Source organism: Pinus tabuliformis, chromosome 4_2, assembly GCF_031772625.1.
Source record: "Pinus tabuliformis cultivar Carrire ecotype Pingquan chromosome 4_2, CPIR1, whole genome shotgun sequence".
Taxonomy (NCBI): domain Eukaryota; kingdom Viridiplantae; phylum Streptophyta; class Pinopsida; order Pinales; family Pinaceae; genus Pinus; species Pinus tabuliformis.
Window position 1 is genome coordinate 393,759,362 of NC_142304.1, and position 15,322 is coordinate 393,774,683.

Here is a 15,322-nt window from a genome sequence, read left to right on the forward strand (position 1 = left end):
GCAAAAGTTGTAGAAACATGTGCGATTTGTTCAGAGAATCATGAGACCAAGGATTGTCCTTCAATTCCTGGGCTCAAAGCTATCTTCCAAGAAGATCCAAATACAATTAAGTCTCTTTGTTTTGTTGTAAGGAGACTTTGGTAGGGGCAACAAAACCAAGGGTTTAATAACTCTATGAACTTTCAAACCTCACCAAATTGGAATCCTTGGCAACAACCTTGGTCCCAACCTCAAAATCCTTTTCAATCATGGGTACAAGGCATGCAAAATCCTTATGGGAGATTTGCTCAATTTTATTAATATCCTCCATATTTTCAAAACCAACAAGCTCCACAACTTCCAAATCAAAACCCACAACTATCATTGCCATTTCAACAACAACAACCGTCTCAACAGAACCCAAATTCTCAACTCTTGCTTCCATTCCAATAGAAGTCAAATCAACTTCCTTCTTAGCCATTGCCAAACCCCAATAATAAAAACCCTCAAAATGCTTACATGGTAGAAGGTCAACAATTTCCTACCTATATGATTGTTCCTCTCAATGATGTACAACTCAGATCTGGTAGAGTTTTAGATAAACCTTCTATAGATGACCAAAATCAAAGCATTTCTAAGGAAGATTCTCTTGAAGCCAATAAGGGTTCTGAAGCATCTCTTCAAAACCCAAACACTCAGAAAGAGAAATAAAAAGAGCTAACCCCCACAACTCCTATAGTTGAGAAACCTACATCTTCATCCACATCTCCTTTTCCTGAAAGATTACAAATTGACAAAGGGATGGAAAAGCAAATCTTGTTGCCTGACTATGATTTTCTAGATGAATTGAAGAATGTCTGTATCAAGATTCCCTTGTTACAAGCCATTAGAGAGATTCCTATTCTAGCAAAAGCAATAAAGGAGTTGAGTCTTAAAAGGCCAGGAAGGAAACCTAGAGACACAGGAAGAATTCACCTGGTAGGGAAAATTGCAGACATCATGATGGGAAAAATTACTATGCAGAAGTATGTAGATCTCGGTAGTCCAATTGTCAAAACACATATCAATGGGGTAGAAATTCCAAATACTTTGATTGATTTAGGGGTTGCTATCAACATTATGAGTAGACAGACTATGGAACGACTGAAACTTCCTAATCTTCTCTTTACACCTACTTTACTGCAACTTGCAGATCGATCAATTATTAAACCAGATGGTGTATTAGAAGACATTTCAGTCTACTTAGACTCTTGGGAATATCTAGTAGATTTTATGATTTTAACCCCCAAGAGTAATTTAGGAGGACACCCTCTCATCTTAGGAAGACCTCAGCTAGACACAGCGATGCTTTCATCAGTTGTAGGTCTGGGGATATGTATATTTCTGATGGTAATTCGACAAAGAAATTCAATATGTATCCTCCAGCAAAAGCAATTACAGAAATAGGAGATAATGAGTGGATTGATGATGAAGATACTATACAACCTGTCTTTACCATTTCTGAAGTTAGTGAAGATAGTCAAATTCTGAACACATTAGAAAACTTTGAAACATCTTCAGAATATGACCACACACAATTTCAGTTAGATTTTGACATTGAGTATTTATCATCTAAACAAATGTCTCTTTTCTCTATGGAAGAGTTTGGTAGTTCCACCATTGAGATCTTTCCAGGAAAAACATTGAATATCAACAAAAATTTGGAAAGATCACAACAGGAAGAACTAACCAAAATCTTGCAAAAAAATTCTACTGCATTTGCATGGGAATACACTGATATGAAAGGTATTTACCCTAAGACTTGCATTCATCACATCTATATTGAGGAAAATAGCAGACCAATCAGACAACCTTAGAGAAGGATGAATCCAAACCTTAGGGAGATAGTGAAAGAAGAGCTCCAAAAGTTACTTAATGTAAACTTCATTTATCCAATTTCAGATAGCCGATGGGTTTCTCCTTTGGTTATAGTACCTAAAAAGAATGGTAAATGGAGGGTATGCATTGATTACAGGGAATTGAACAAAGCAACTTTGAAGGATCACTTTCCTTTACCCTTTATCGATCAGGTATTAGATACTTTAGCAGGCAAAAAGTATTTTTCATTTTTGGATGGTTTTAGTGGCTACAATCAGATTCAGGTAGCACCTGAGGATCAGGACAAGACCACGTTTACCTGTCCATGGGGAACTTTTGCTTACCAAGTACTTCCTTTTGGATTATGTAATGCATCCACAACATTTCAAAGGGCAGTACTAGGAATCTTTTCCGATCTAATCCATGATTGTGTAGAGGTTTATATGGATGATTTTACAATTTATGGTAATTCGTTTGAAGAGGCATTAGAGAATTTGGAAAAAGTCCTTATAAGATGTAAAGAAACAAACCTATCATTAAGTCATGAAAAATGCATTATGATGTTTACTGAAGGGATTGTTTTAGGACATCATATTTCAGGGGATGGGATTAAAGTTGATAGATCAAAAGTTCAAGTCATCTCCAAGTTGCCTATTCCAAATTGTCAAAAAGATTTTAGAAGTTTTCTTGGATTTACTGGATACTATAGAAGATTTATTGAAAACTTCACCAAAATAACATCTCCACTCTTCAAATTACTTACAAAAGACCGTGAATTCAAATGGGGTCCTGATTGTCAATCTGCATTTGAAACTTTGAAAACAAGAATATCTGAAGCACCCATTTTGAGAGGGCCAAATTGGAAACTTCCTATCCATATTTCCACAGATGCTTCAGATACAGCTCTAGGAGCTGTGTTGGGACAAAAGGATTTAGTTCCTTATGCCATTTACTACACCAGTAAAAATTTTACTCCCACTGAGTTAAACTATACTGTGACTGAGAAAGAGTTCTTAGTTGTTGTTCATGCAATCAATAAGTTTAGACAGTATATAACTGGCTATGAAACTTTTGTCCATACTGATCATTCTGCAATTAGATATCTCATGAATAAACCTGTTACTAATGGCAGAGTTACAAGATGGCTCTTACTTTTACAAGAATTCAATATTACTATGTTGGATAGACCAGGGAAACAAAATACAGTAGCTAATTTCTTGTCTAGAATCCAAAATACTAATGAAGATTCTCCTGTAGAGGATAAGTTTCCAGATGAGTATTTATTTGAAATAACTACTAAGACTCCTTGGTATGCAGATATTGCTAACTATTTGGCTACAGGAAAGCTACCTCCACATCTATTTCCTGGTGAAAAAAGAAAAATTATTCAGGAGAGTTCAAGTTATTCATGGATTTCTAATGAATTGTTTAAAACAGGGCTAGATTGTGTGATTAGAAGATGTGTTCGAGAAGATGAAATGCCTGACATCCTCAAGGCATGTCATGATGAACCATGCACTGGACACTTTGCTGACAAAAGGATGGCCTATAAAATCCTTTCTTTAGGATATTATTGGCCTTCCCTTTTCAAAGATGCAAAACAATATGTCAGAAGGTGTGACAGCTGCCAAAGAGTTGGGAGACCGACTCTTTCAAATGAAATTCCATTACAACCATAGGTACTCATCGAACCCTTTGAAAAAAGGGCTTTAAATTTCATTGGACCTATTAATCCACCATCTAAACAGAAAAAGTATATATTGGTATGCACTGATTATGTCACTAAATGGGTAGAAGCTAAAGCATTTCCTTTTGCCACTGAAAATTTAGTTGTTCAATTTCTTTTTGAGGATATTTTTACTCATTTTGGTGTCCCAAGAGAAATTGTGACAGATCAGGGAAGTCAATTTACATCTAACTTGATGGAGAAGCTGATGGAAGAATACAAAATCAAGCACAGAAAATCTACTCCTTACCATCCGCAAGCTAATGGCCAGGTGGAGTCTACAAAAAAAGTTCTTGAAAGCATCATCACCAAAACTGTTCATCTACACAGAAAAGATTGGGCAGAAAGGCTTCCTGAAGCCTTATGGGCCTACAGAACTACATGGAGGAATACAACAGGACATTCTCCCTATGAACTTGTTTATGGGAAAGAAGTCCTACTCCCCATTGAGTTTCAAGTCAAGACTTTCAAGATGGCAGTCCAGTTGGGGATGAATCTATCAGAAGCCCAAAAGCACAGAATGGAGCAGCTGAATGAGCTAGATGAAATCAGACAAGAAGCAATTTTAAAGACTGATCTAGTTCAACATCAAAGAGCTAAATGGCATGACAGATACATCAAAGAGAGAAAGTTTCAAGAGGGAGATCGGGCATTACTGTTTGATTCCAAGTTCAAAGACTTTAAAGGTAAATTTCAGACCCATTGGCTTGGGCCATATGAAATTGACAAAGTCTTTAATAATGGAGCAGTAAGAGTCAAGACCATTGATGAATTTCAGATTTATTTTCTTGTGAATGGCCATCGATTGAAAATTTATCATAAGCCACTATCAAAAGAAGAATTTGTCAAGATGTTCCAAGAGACTGCAATAAGGCTGGTGGAGAAGAATCCTTCTTCCCCACCAGCCTAGCATTTTATTCTCTCAAGTTAAAAAATAAATAAATAAATAAATAAATTGTATAAGCCTGAAAACCAATCATAGATTGACAGTCTTATACAGAAAATATGGAGTGAAAATCAAGGACACTTGACACTCTATATTTTCTAAAAAAAAAAAATCTCCTCTCCTTCTCTTTCCATCTTCACTCCACCTCATTTGCCATTTCACTTCACCTCCATCTCATTCACATTTTCTCTTCACTTCACTCCACTTCATTTTCATTCCATTCCACTCATTTCATTCGCATTTCATCAATAAAAGTTCCTTTCAGAACTATTTCTACTCAGTTAGTTCTTTTCTAACCACCTTTGTTCAGTTAAGTGGGTGTTGTCCCAGTTTCCGCAGCTGGAAGCAGTTTCCGCAGCCAGAAACAGTTTCCGCAGCCAGAAACGATTTCCGCAGCCACCATCACTCTGTTTTTCAAATACACAGTCAAAATGTTAGTACAAAAATCATGAAAATGCAGGTGTAAGTGAGCAAATACCATGAAGACATGGAGCATCTCCAAGACATCAAGAAAGAACAGTTGGATAAAAGCTATGGGCAAGAAATGACAAAGTTTCCAAAGGTACGAGCAATTTTTTTTATCAAATAGCAATTAAAGTCATGATTATGCATAGTTATCAAACCATGAAAAGTTCTACTATGTGCAATGATTCGATATGATAGCTCCATTACCACTCCTATCCCACGACATTACTCCATACACCAAGCATTCATTTCTTAACGGTCTCATGATGGGTTTTTCGGGTTTAAACTCAAGTTAACTGCACTTCATTTGCCACCTGCGCTCATGAGATGTGACCAATCTCCTTACGGCTCTTCTTCACCGTATTTTCCGCAGCTATCTATTAAAAACGTGTGATCTCCCATACGCAACCGTTAATTCAAAAAGATCTCGCCTCCACTACCGGTCACTTACCATTTCATTTAAAATCTTCCTTTCATATACACACACTTCAGTTTGTAAACCTGTTCACCACTGTCTATCCTCTGTTCTGCCTGTAATCCGAAGCATTCCCGTCACCTGCTATCGATTGCAACCATTACCTTTTACCATAAACCCTGCAACCGAGCTACTGTCCTCTGTTAAAATCCTCATACGCAATTGTATCCTCAGCTGAAATTCGAAACAGGGAAAGAAATGGGAAAACTACTCAGGGCAGAGCCAGAAGGACCAAAATACCTAGAAGGTTACCCTCAGGCCAAGGATTTACTGAAGAAAGCTAAGTGGTTACGGTTCATTCAAAGGTTTAAAGGCTATAACAAAGAAGTAACCAAGGCTTTTGCACGGTCATTTGATGGTCAGAAAGTGGAGATTGGAGATTTGAAGCTTACAGTGACCGAAACAACAGTAGCAGCTGCTACAGGCTTACCTCAGGAGGGTGAAAGATGGTTCAAAAATAAAAGCGTGGATGAACAGGCATGGAGAATCATGCTAAGAAACCCAGGTATGGACACCACCGTGTTTACTAAAGGAATCCATGTTCATGCATTAAAGGAAGAATGGGCTAGCCTACTATTAGTTATCCAAAAATTTGTCACCTGTGAAGGACACTTCGGTTCGATGTATATGTACCATGCTAGACTGTTGATGAATTTCTTAGAAAATCAGACTCTTAATTTGCCTTATTTCTTGCTCTTGAGTTTGAAGAAAATGAGCATTACAGTCCAAAAACACATAGGCAATATAGACCCTCATCTATACCATCATGGACTTATAAAAATTCTTATTGAAGACCACTTAAGGAAAAACAAAGATACATGGGAGAAATTTTTGATAAGAAACTACTTCCAAGAGCCATCTGAGGCCTTTGAAAGTAGCACACCGAGGACACCAAGGAAAAGTAGGAGGAGAGAAAAGAGCACTACAGTCCAAGACTCCCCTACTATAGAAACTCAAGAAACTGGCCAAAAAGAAGAAGAAGATAGAGCTAAAGACAAGAAACAGAAGAAAGAAAAAGGCAAAAGAACCATCCAAGAAGTCTACCCATCCCCTGAGCAATCCATAGAGGAGGATTATCAACCACTGTCAGAAAGATTAGTACATCTTCAAGCTGCTGCTATAGCAAAGAAAAAGGCAAAAGGAAAACATAGTATATAAGAAAAAAGTACTAGTCCACCATACTTAAGGAGAAGCACAAGGTTAAGAGGAAAAGGGAGTAAAACGCAAGTAAAACTGCCCCACTTCATTGACTTAGGTGGAGAGACACCTGAGAAAACTCCAGTTGGCCATAGTCCACCTCATCCTCAACCAAGCATTGAAATCAGTCCTACACATGATTAAAGCCCTTCTCGGCCAGAGTTGGAGAGCAGTCCTTCTCCTGCACCAGATTTTGAACTCAGTCCAAGAAAGACACCTGAAGTAGAACCCAATCAACAGGAAGTATATGACTACTTGGAATCATTAGAAAAGTTAGCTGTAGGTCCAAGCACCACTCTGCCACTAGATGCACAAGTTCAGTCCTTGAAACAGGAGGTATTTGAATTAGAAGTCCTAAATAGGCATATCAAGCAGGAAAATGAAGCACTCAAAGAGCAGAGCAAGGTAGATAAGATTATTCATGATAACACTATGCTCCATTTAGTACTATGGCAAAAGAAAAACAAGAAGCTGAAGAAAAAGTGCAAAAAGTTGAGCAGAGCATTGATTAATCTCAAGTTCAGGTGTCTAATAAGGAAACCAAGAATGGTGGTAGCACCAAACAAGAAGAAAAGAGGGCTAGATGTCCTAGTAGAAGCATCAAAACATATGGATTAGAAAGGTGTGACTAAATTTTGGTTGCATGAGGACATGCAACACCTTCACAGTGGGGGTATGTTGAGTCCCAAACCTGCACTTCCCTATATACCCTTTCAGCCTTCTTTTTCCATTTACTTCGTCCACCAAGCTGTCAAATCGTTGCATAATAGTTTAAAAAGAACTTATGGAATGGTTTCCTAACTATGTTTATGACTGTTGTTTGATTTATATTTTTGTTCAAGCAGCTGCGGAAACTTGTCACTTTCCGCAGCCAGCCCAAGTTTCCGCAGCCATTTTGTTAAAGGCTATGCTACAGGTGTCCAATGGAGAAACCAGCCACATGGGTAAGCTGCACGTGACGTGTACATGGGGTGTGTCCCCTCAGATTAGCCAAATCATTCATAAACAGTCACAGTCAACGATGGTCAAAGGAAGGGCCAAATGAAGAATTTCGCGGTGGCACGGCTCTGTTTTTCCCACGTGAAGGTTTACGTGGCATGATCCTTAGTTTTTGGAGGTATTGGCACACCTGGAGAGCAGCCCCTGAACTAAACCAAGCAGCCACCACTCCATGAATTCATGACCATCACGCTAGATCTCGGCTCAAGGAGATTTACGTGTCTCTTAGCAGCATAAATCTAGGAATTAGTTGCAGCATCTTTTTCTTATAAATAACACGTTGATATACGCTGAAGGGATTAGATTTTGTATTGTAATTTCGACTCTTGTCACCCACTGTACTGCATTTCACTTTAAATACATGAGAAGACAGTTTTTATGAGTCGGATTTGTGACTAAGTGATTGACTGGCCGAGGTTTGCAGAGGGCCCCTATACACCAGAGCCTTGTATAGTTTCTACTTGCTTCCATTTACTGTTTTCTTTCAATCATTGCTTGTATATATAGTGTGTTGTTCTGATGATCATTGTTGTCTATATTTCCTTTATGTTTCTTTTCTAACTGTTAGCTGATTAGTGCTTCTTTTACAGGTTTTGTTGTAGGTAGCCCCAGCAGATTTACATATTTTTTTTGATAACTACTGACATGAGATCATCTTGTCCTTCCTGCTGATTTTCATTTTCTGAAGTTTAATTCCAGCACTGTCATTTTTCAAATTGTGTTTTGCTTATTTATTTTTCTGCTACTAAGACATCATACTACTCATTTGTTTATGGTTTCTTTCTATAGTCAAGTGACTCTATTAGTAAGGAATCAGAATATTACTTATTGTAGTATGATTTAGTTTGCTTTCTTGCAATTTAAATATCATATTGCTAAGCTTGTTCATGATTGCTTCCCATAAGGCAGATTGAGTTGAAGGGTAAAGGTTCAGAACAGGGGTTGAAGTAGTGTGATTAGTTTCCTTTATGCAATTTAATTTCTTGCAATTTAAATATCATATTGCTCAACTTGTTCATGATTGCTTCCCATAAGGCAGATTGAGTTGAAGGGTAAATTATCAGAATATGGGTTGAAGTAGTGTGATTAGTTTCCTTTATGCAATTTAATTTCCTGCAATTTAGATATCATATTGCTCAACTTGTTCATGATTGCTTCCCATAAGGCAAGATTGAGTTGAAGGGTAAAGGATCAGAAGGGTTGAAGTAGTGTGAATTAGTTGCTTTGCTTTCAGTCTTTGAGTTGCTTTAAGTTCAGTTTTTACTTTCATTTTCATACAGCAGTTAGGATACTGGGCCATTGTCATTAGTTCACTGTTTAATACATTTACTTCCTCTTAAGAATTGATTTCATTACAGTAAGTTTAGAGCTTTCTTTTTGAACACTTTTAAGTTTGGAAAATTACTGTAGAAATCACCATTACCATCCGTACTTAACTTTCATTTTCTCCATCACACACTAGGGAATCTGTAAAAGATAAATCCAAAAACAAACTAAAAAACTCAAAAACGACAAAAGACTAAGAGAATGGTTATCTTGTACATATAGTACACTTCACTTCGTCAGTTTACGAATCTCGGATTGACATTTTAATCAGCAATTTAGAACACACTAAATTGACCAAACATCCTTCTCTTAGGAATCTTGGTTGTAAGTTCTGCAAGGACAAGCACAAAAATGTAGTTGTTCTTTTTCATGATTATTTAATAGTATTTCAAGAAAAAAAACCATAACTTTCCTCTTTTCAAGTGAACTTTGTTGGCTTGTAGATCCATTTCATACCTTCATTCCATTTTCAATAATTTTTCCAAACTATTTGTGGATAGAGAAACCACAATGTTTCTTGAGACCATTAGTATGCCTTCCTCCCGTTATTCAAGATGGGTTGTTGAATATTTTTCAGTTTGGCAAGGTATTCCACATCCTTTTCCAACCTTTTGCTACCTTTTTCCACCATTTGGACACGTTTGAAACCTTCAAAATTCCTTTAGATGAGAACCAAGACATCTTGTAGTAATTCCTGTAATAACTACAGGAAATCCTGTAATGGTTCCTATAGTACTACATGAAACCCTGTAGCAGTTCTTGTAGTACTACTAGAAACCATGTTTAAGGAGAATAAATGGTAGTTTGAGCCTAGGGTAGGCCCTCAACTTGACTTCCATTCCTTTCTCCCCTTTTATAAGATCTTTTAGGCCTTGGAAAAAAGCTAGAAAGGGATTAGAGACCTCTTGGAAAACCTCTTTTCATCACTGCAGTTTGAGTTCTATTTTGATGGTGCATGCCTTCTTTCCTTTTGTTGCCTTCTTCTTCTCTTTTTTTTGGCCTAGATGATTGCCTAATGGCCTTGGAGTTTTCTGTTTTGATTAGGTCTCTCTTAGGCACTACGATTTTGGGTTTTAGCACAATTTGTTCCTTTCTTCCTGCAGCAGTCATTCCTTCTCTTTTAGGGTGTTTTAACTATATGGGAGTGACACAAAATGATATAGAGGGGTTGGAGGATGATTCTAGGGCTCAGAGGGAGTAATGTAGATATGTGAAAATGGAGATGATGTGCTCTGTGTGTTTTTTCAAGAAATTTTTAGGGTGAGATAGAGTGTAGTCTTTTTTCTTGAAAAATATTTATTTTCTTGTTATGAAATGGGATGGATGAATGATGGATATATAGTGGATATGAAGTGGATGGAGGGCTTGGGGTGCTGTGGTGACTTGGCCTTTGTAGAAATTTCTTCTTTTAATTGTTGTCCCCGTTCCTCGAAATAATCACCCTTCCTAGTTTGGCTTTTCCACATTGCATGACTGAAAGAGTGAGATTCAACTGTTGTCCCCATTCCTCGAAATAATCACCCTTCCTATTTTGGCTTTTCCATGTTGCATGACTGAAAGAGTGAGATTCAATTAACTATTTGAAGGTGGCGGAGACTACTAAGCCATCCGTAGCTTATAAAACCTCATCTCTCATGCATTGACAACAAATTTCTAACTATAACATGCTCAAGAGAAGAGGTCAAGAATATTTCATATATGCACCTACCTGATGGTTGTTGGAGAGGCATGTATGTTTCTATTGAGTTGATTATCTATCCATGGTCCTCTAGAAGTGATAATTTCCTTTGTTTTCTTCTACACAGGCCTTCATATCTTGTTGATTCTAAACCTCCACCTTCCAGTTACCATGAGGAAGATATCTTAGTCAAATACGGCCTTCTTGGAGTGATGGGCTTGGCCATGGGTGATGTTCACTTTCCCTATACATTATTTCACCATTAGGCACCTTTCCCACACTTTATTTAACCTTCTATACCTTCCTATAGCTTTCATCCTATTTCCTATAGTAAACTAGGAAATAGTAAACTAGGACTCTTGTAGTACTATAGGAGACTCTAAAGCAGCCTTGTTTTTTCCATATACCCAAAATGTTAGGATGGATTTACCTGAAATATTTTGAGCATGTTACCATCATCCTTATGCACCTCCCCATAAAAAACGTCTAGCCAATCAATGCATGAAACTTGAGAAAAATTAAAAATGGATGAAGTTGATGGAGGTCAATTTCTTCGAAACGCTACACTGAAATTTATTGGGCATGTTTCCATCATCCATATGCATCTCCCCATGAAACAACTTTGCAAATGGATGCACGAATATCGAGAAAATTAAAAAATGGATGTAGGTGATGGAGGTCGATTTCTCGAAAACTATACATTGTAATTTGCTGAAATTACTTACGCATGTTATTATCATCCATATGCATCTCCACCTGAAATATCTTGGCAAATGGATGCATGGTTTTCAATATATGACCAAAAAAAAAATTCTACTCTATGTATTTTCGTTTCATGTAGTAAAAGAGATCATTCATGTAGTATTTTAGGACATCAAGGAAAATGAATGGGAAAAGCTTGGGAATGATGGGTGGATGGTGGAAATAGATGAGGGTAATGGACTGCCATTACCTTAGCCTTCTGGAGCATCTGAGCAAAGGATGAGAAATTCCAAGTTTGACTTCCTTCGACTAGAATTTTGACCATTTTTTTATTTTCTTTGGTGCCAACTTGTTTTTGTTTCTTGCAAATGTTGGAGAGCACCTAAATTCATCAGAGAGATAAATGGAGCAAATATTTTTTTAGTTTTTACTCTTTCTTTTTCTTCTCGGCCTACTAGCCATCTTAATGAGGTTTTCAACTAGTAGGTCTACCTAGGCACCTCAAAGTAGGTTTTCACCTATGATATTTTCTTTTTCTCATTTTTTCTCTTTTTTTCAACCCATTAACCGCCTCATGGAAGTTTTCAATCAATGAGTCAATCTCAAGTGCCTCAAAGGAGGTTTTCACGTGAGATTTAATTTTGTCTCTTATTTTTCATTGTTTATTTATTTTCCTATCGTACTCTACTTGAAAAAACAAAATCATTTTCAAGTGTACGAATACTTCCAATGAAGCTAGGTGCACATCAAGATGACAAATAAACTAATGAGTAGGCTTGAAATGTATTCTTTGACATGTACCTGGATGTAAGAGACTGAATCATTTCACTTTGATGATATCAAGCACAGTTGAATAAGAGAGTATTGCTGCAACTTAGTGACTGTCTGGAACGATATTTCAATATAGTTGTGATGTCCCTGGTCCACTTGCTGATTTGGATCATATTTGATGTCTTTTTTTTTTTTTTTTTTATTCTTCTCTTGAACACATGGAGGTTTTGATGGTAACCATGAGGAAGCTTTCTCAATCTCTGATTTTGATGTATGCTCTTCATCAAATCCAGCCCATGATCCCTTGGTATTATCATTTATATCTTCTTCTTCTAGATGTGGTCCTTCAATGATATCAAGAGAATATCTTTTTTGCAATACTCTTCCTCAGTTAAGGTGAATACCATTTAGATCAAGAGGAGATGTTTGGAAATGTTGTAGCTCAACATTGCAAGTGCGCTGAGCTACCTCATTGGGTGGGTTTGGAGATGGTGGTACAGGTAGTTGCGTGGGAGTGGATATTTGATATGGATGTGGTTGGGGTTGTGGTTGTGGTGGAGGTGAATGGTAGGGATAACATGGGATTGGGTATGGAGGATATTGAGGAAAATATTAACAATATTGTGGATGGCTCCCATAAGTTCCTTGCCAACCTTGTTGCCAAGATTGGTTTTGGGGTTGAGATGGCTAAGGTTGTGAAGGAAAGGGTATGTTCCAATTACTTTGAGATGGATGTGCATAATCTTGAAATTATGAATTAGGCTCTTGCATCATATCAGGTTGAATAAGTTGACATGGTCCTCTTGGAGCTACATAACATAGTTGCATTGGAAATTGACTTGGTCCATTGTCCTCTTGGAAAACTTCTTTCAACCTTGGTAATGAGGGGCAATATTTAACATCATGTGATTATTCATGGACAGCACAAATATTAGCATCTTATTTTTTCTTATTTTGCATTATTAACATTTCTACTTGTTCACTTAGATTGGTAATAATTTTTGTTTTAAAGTTATCAAGAAAATTTCCAATTTTAGCTTGATTTACCGATCTTGATGCCGATTGACTTACTCTTTCCCTTCCTCTTGATATGTCTTTGCATGTTTCACAAATTTCTTCAAATGATGTTGTGGGGAAAAGTATCCGACTCGGATGACCCTATCCCTACTCTAAAGGTGACAGTCTTTAGCAACAACTGAAAGTAAAGATTTGATGTTTTCCTTTATGAAAGTACAGAGAGAAGGAAGAAGAGATTAACCAACCTGGTGTCTTTCGCTTAGTCGATCCTTATCCTCTCTCTTTGTCTCTTGTTCCCAGCTCCTTACTCTCTTTGCCAGTCCAGCTACACACAGATCCTGCACAAACAAGAGAAGAAACTACAAGATACAAGTACTCATAACTGATGCATGGATTAGAGTGAATCAAATATACATGTAAATACAATACATCAATGCAATACAAGTATATAGGAGAACATGCAAAACTTTATTGATAGAAGTAACAGGGTTCTGAGAAGGTTACAACCAATGATGGCTCCAATCCAGCAGCACCTCCCCAGCAGCAAGAACTCTCCTCTTCACCTCTAGTAAAACAATCACCCAATAGCTCTAACTGTAAACCAACAGCACCTCCTTGCTTTACACAAAATTCCCGCCTCCTTAGACCTCATAGAAGAGCTCTATATATAGGAGAGAAGAAGAAAGGATGAGTCAGCTTGAGACTGACATGAAGCTGCCTTGTGTCCTCTCCCTCTTCAGTTAATCTTCAGTCCTTGAGTCCACTTGGAGATCCTTGCTTACACATGGTGATCAAGTACCTCTTACTCATCACAGGGCGAATCTCATGAACCAAGTGTCAGTTTGGAAGCTTCCTGGGCAGTTGACACCTTACAGAATGACTGTGCCACTTGGCCAATCTCGCCCAGCGCAGGTAGCCTTCATATGATGGCTCCAATCCAGCAGCACCTCCCCAGCAGCAAGAACTCTCCTCTTCACCTCTAGTAAAACAATCACCCAATAGCTCTAACTGTAAACCAACAGCACCTCCTTGCTTTACACAAAATTCCCGCCTCCTTAGACCTCATAGAAGAGCTCTATATATAGGAGAGAAGAAGAAAGGATGAGTCAGCTTGAGACTGACATGAAGCTGCCTTGTGTCCTCTCCCTCTTCAGTTAATCTTCAGTCCTTGAGTCCACTTGGAGATCCTTGCTTACACATGGTGATCAAGTACCTCTTACTCATCACAGGGCGAATCTCATGAACCAAGTGTCAGTTTGGAAGCTTCCTGGGAAGTTGACACCTTGCAGAATGACTGTGCCACTTGGCCAATCTCGCCCAGCGCAGGTACAAGGAGGAGCAGTTGCATTCCAGCGCAGATGCTCAGTGGAGCAGCTGACATGATCCAAAATTAGCCTGTTTTGAAGTGTTTTCAGGTGGAGAACTGATTGGAAGTGCTGTTGTTTGATGACCTTGTTCTTTTAGGGGTAAGAACAACATGTTTAGGGACTGAGGATCCCTGTAATTATTGACATTTCATGCTCCATGTCGCGAGGCACAAAAATGTCTATAACAGTTGCCCCCTAAAGTATGAGGCCGTTTATCGGGTGAAATGCTTTATCTAGAGGGTCTGAAGTTCATTCCAGTGCTGAGGAGGCGCCCTGTAATACAATACAATACAATACATTATTTTTCATTCTATTTTCATGATCTAGCTGAGGCGGGCATTCCCATGCTCAGCTTTTATAAATACATTTTGGTACATATGACAGACGATCGTCTGAAGGTAGACTGATAATTTTCTGCTGAAATTATCATCCTTTGAATAGGATGATCATCTGCTGCAATGATGTACATGGCAAATGCTTTTATATTTCCTGAATATATATCGCAGCCCGGATGGATGAAACTAGATCCGGGGTCTTCAAACTCGTTCGATCTTCACTCTAAGTACAAGTCGATCCATGTGAGAATTTTGCTGAAGTCGAACATGGAAAGACATCGCTTGATTACCGGTCAATAATGAAAACCGTTAACAAGCGCGAGAGGAATCACCAATAATGACGATGACCCTCAAGGTACTGCAGTACAATTCACGTGGCGTGAATAAAGGACTTGGCGTCGAACGCCACGCAAAATCTTCTGGTCGAAGGTCATTGATGTATACCTGTCGCCGGAAGTGAGAAACTTGCCATTGAGGCATGC